Genomic DNA, 4,696 nt, shown 5'->3' with positions numbered 1-4,696 from the left:
GCGGGGGGGGAGCGGAGTTAAGCCGGGGCTGGGCTGCGGGGGGGGGGCCCGGGCACGCTTGCGCACAGAGCCGGGCTGGGCTGCGGGGCGGAGGGAGGGAAGAGGCGGGGGGAAGGCGGGGGGGCCGCCGGCAGAGGCCGGTGGGGGTGCGGGTATGCTGCCCGCGGGCCCCTCCCCGTGCGCGCCTGGAGGCGCCGAGCGGCTCCCCAGAAGCTTTGGGGGTGGCCTGAAAAAGGGGAGGGTGCGCTCATCATCCCCCCCCCCAACACACACACACACACACACATACACCCCATTAGCAGCCCAAAAATTAACCAGGCGGGGCTGCCCGCCCTCGGGATTTACGCCGGTGCCCAAACGCGTCGGGCACAGGGAGCGGAGGGGCTCTGCGGTGCTCGAAACCGTCAAACGCACGCCGGCTTTGCCGGTGGCCCAGCCTGGCTCATCCACCCCACCCCAAATGACACGGGCAAGGGCCGCCGGTGAAGCAGCAGCATTCGTTTTCCTGCAGAGAAACTCGTCCCACCGCGCGAAGGCCCCGTGGGAAGCGGCAGCCCGCGGCCCTGCCGAGCACCGAGCACCCGCCGGGATCCGTCCCGTCCACCCGTGCCTTGTCTCGTCCCCAGCAGCACGCCGAGCTCAGCAGCTGGGCCCTCGGGGCTTTTCCAGCTAAGGCTCCGAGGCCATCCTCCTGCACTGGCTGTTTTTGCCAGGCCTCTAATCCCCGAGACAATCAGCAATATTAATGCTAATTTCCAAACGGATAATAACCTGACCTGTTGGCTCCGGAGCACAGGCTGCCAGCAGGCAGCTCCCGCTGGAGGCAGGGTGCAACCCAGCCAAGTTTATTCCTCTTTATCGCAAGGGCCAGAAAGAGGCCAAAGCTTGGAGGGCAACGTCTCCACCCGAAGACCAATGTGTCCAGGGCCAACCACACTCACTGGTGAAACACCCGCTGAGCTGATGGCACTGATGTTGCCAGGGCTAACTGAGCAACAGCATCAATATTTGAAGAGCAGCCTTACCTCGTTCTCTGCTGTCTCAGAAAACAGCCGACACCAACGGCAAAGCTCTAAAGAAAAAAATAAAAATACAACTTTTTGAAAATGGAACAGCAGGGGAATGAATTAAGAGACCACGAAGATGTGACCGCCAAATGCTGCAGCCACCACGGCTGCCTTGGGTCCCTGCTGATTATCACCAGCAGTGCTTGCTTCCACTGAGCCCAGCAGCACCCAGGTAACTTCTGGTAGGACGTGTGCATTATCCCCTAAGCCACTTACTCCCCGCATGCCGTGTGTCTCGGCATATGTGGCAATGGGGTTACCTTCGTGGTGAGAATCGATCCAACAAGGTGGATTCACCCAGGGAGGCTTTTGCCAGTGGTAACAGCCAAGCCATCCGTACTTGTGCCTTAATTACCATTGGCTTGCAGCTGATCCGGGGGTAATTATTGGGGCTGCAGCTCAGCGGGGGAGCTGGGACTTGCTTGAAGAATATTTAGATCCATCAGTCTCTTGGGTTCCCCTGCTAGGTTTATTGCATCTGAAAACAATAAACAGCGTTCAATAAAACTCCACCAATAATAATGCATCCCAAATGTCTGTTTTTACCATGCCCCCAAGACAGACTATTAAAAGAGCATCACGGCTGCAAAGCCTCGCTTCCCAGGGTAGTCTCGAGCCTGCCGGTCCCCAGCTCCATCCCCCTGATGCTGGTGGCTGTGGGCCCGTCTCGGCGTGCTGGCCTCTGTCCGCTGGCGCTGCCTTGTCCAGGGAGGAGAAACAGCAGCAGCCTCTGATTTTGGCACAGGCAACGTGGTCCCATTCGGCTGCTGTGCTCTCGTGCTGAGATCTTGACATGCATGAGGCTTCACTGAGGCTGGGAGAAAAGCTGTGCTGATGCTGAGCTCCAGGTTTTCTCCATCGCTTCGCAGCCCTCGCTGGTTCCCGGCGAGTTCGCCTGTGCTGAGGGGCAAGAGAGCGGCACGATGCGCCCCCAAGGGAAGCCAGGTCACTGCAAAATGTTGGAGGAGATGAAAAAGCTGCCTTGTCCCTTGCAGCCAGCACGGATGTTTTGGCCAGGCAGTGGCAGGAGGTGAAGGATGCACTGGGGGGGACAGGGGTCACAAGGGCCCTCATGTTTCCAGCAGGAATGGGACATGAGTGGCACGAGCACGGCTGCGCTGGGAAAGCCGCGAGCGGATGCACAGCTCCATGCAGTGCTGGGGACCGCCAGCACTGTGCAGCACGACCTCAGGGGCCCATCTGGAGCTCTCAGCCCATCATCTCATGCCTTTCCTTGGAATATTCTGGTCTGGCAGCACAACGTTAGCACAACCAAGGTGTATCTCCTGCAAGGAGGAGGATCTTCATCTGCAGGACTCCGCCTGGCGCCCAGCCCTCAGCCAGAGCTCCGCTTCTTACAAAGCAGCAAACCCCACCCGTGTCCACGGAGCCTCGGGGCACCCACTGAGCACGCCGCAGGGCAGCGGGGCTGCTCGTGCTGCCCGCTTGCATCTCCTGATGGAGAGCCCCTTGGGGACACCCAAAAGCAAGGTCTGGCCAAAGCGTCCACACCCGGACACCACAGGATGCAGGGAGCAGCGGCGTGTTAGCGGCAGCACCCATACGAAGCAACCCAAGGGAGCAGCGATTGCCTCAAGCAGATGATGCGTTTTAAAGCCAGCTTGTCATAATAAAACATGAACCATCATTTGGGAGCACCGTGCAATGCTTCTCTCCCACTAGAAAATACACGTTTTTGGAAACGGATTTGCTGGGTTAGCAGAATGCCACAAGTGTTTGCTGGGTAGTTAGTCATTGCTAATGACTGCACCCTGCCCTAATATTTAATTTACGAAGCGCGGAAAGGAAAAATTGCCAGTTAGATTAATTCAGCATGATCAGTGCTGAGTAATTTAAAGGAGAAAGGCAAAAAAATATAAAATCCTGGCTGTTACAGAATCGCAGAATCACAGAATCACAGAATTGTCTAGGTTGGAAGAGACCTCCAAGATCATCTAGTCCAACCTCTGTCCTAACACTAACAAGACCTCCACTAAACCATATCGCTAAGGGCTACATCTAAACGTCTTTTAAAGACCTCCAGGGATGGCGACTCAACCACTTCCCTGGGCAGCCCATCCCAACGCCTAACAACCCTTTCAGTAAAGAAGTTCTTCCTAATATCCAACCTAAACCTCCCCTGGCGCAACTTCAGCCCATTCCCCCTCGTCCTGTCACCAGGCACGTGGGAGAACAGAGCAACCCCCACCTCGCCGCAGCCTCCTTTGAGGTACCTGTGGAGAGCGATGAGGTCGCCCCCGAGCCTCCTCTTCTCCAGGCTGAACAATCCCAGCTCCCTCAGCCGCTCCCCGTAAGCCTCGTTCTCCAGACCCCTCACCAGCCTCGTCGCCCTTCTCTGGACTCGCTCGAGCACCTCGGCGTCCTTCTTGTAGCGAGGGGCCCAAAACTGAACACAGCACTCGAGGTGCGGCCTCACCAGAGCCGAGTACAGGGGGACGATCACCTCCCTAGCCCTGCTGGCCACGCTGCTTCTTATACAAGCCAGGATGCTGTTGGCCTTCTCGGCCACCTGAGCACACTGCTGGCTCATATTCAGCCGACTATCAACCAGTACTCCCAGGTCCTTCTCGGCTGTTGGGAAAGTGAATTTGTAATGTGCTCCATATCACCCAGTTCAAAGCTGTTCAAAGGTCCAGAGGAAATCACATCAGTAAAGGGGTTTAGAAAATGCCCAGGCTGAGGCTGTGAATAACCAGACTTTTCCTTGCCCTGCAGACGTGTGGGCTGGAGGATGGCAGGGGGACAGCTCTGGCACCACAGCTGCCGCCCACCCGTCCCCACCACCACCTCCCCATCCTATGCAGCTGTGCCTTGTGCCCGCAAACCAAAGCTTTGCTGCTCCCTGGGGGGGAACACCCCACCTCATCCTCAACACCCCAAAAAGTCCAAGCATGTGTGAGGCTGTGCATGCTGCCGAGGCTGTGCAAGTGCAGGTGTGCCAGCCTGGACCCTGAAATCACGGCTCCGGGCTCAGCACGCCTGTGGGGTTAGAGGAGGCTTGGAGCTAAGGGGCTGGGAACCAGGCAGGAGACGCTGCAATCTGTCTGGGGAGACGGGCGCACCGGCAAGCGCGGATCTATTAAAGCAGGAGGGAGATGCCCTCCGCCAGGCTCCCGGCATCTGCTCGAGATGCACAAGAATGGGGCGATTCATGCCCAGCACAATCCAGCTCTGTCCCCGCGCCGCCTGCCCCTCGCGGCCCCGCAGCCGGGGGCGGCAGCGGGAGGAACGCAGGCGCCCGTCGCCACCGTCCTGGCTCGGCCACGGGGCGCAGAGCGAGCTCTGCCCCGAGCTCCTGCCCCCCAGAGCATGAGGCACCGCTTCTCGCCGCCACCTCCGTCCCCAGCGGGAGCAGGCAGATGGTCTGTGGAAGATGTGCTGCTCCGTCGTCTGTCGCAGTGCTCCAAGTCTATTTTCAAGGCAGCTTTTTTTAATACCTGAAGAACGGAGCCCAGGGATGCTTCCTGGATGACGGGCTCATCCCGTCTGTTGTTTAACCATCTCCATGCCTGCGCTGGCCTGCAGTGTTCCCTGACCCACAGGTACTGAGAGCTGCTCGATCTTGGAACAGAAAGTGCTCTGGTGTCCAAAACACAAGGGGGAAAACC

This window comes from Cygnus atratus, chromosome 22, assembly GCF_013377495.2.
Source record: "Cygnus atratus isolate AKBS03 ecotype Queensland, Australia chromosome 22, CAtr_DNAZoo_HiC_assembly, whole genome shotgun sequence".
NCBI classification, from domain to species: domain Eukaryota; kingdom Metazoa; phylum Chordata; class Aves; order Anseriformes; family Anatidae; genus Cygnus; species Cygnus atratus.
Note: the sequence above shows the minus strand (reverse complement) of the source record.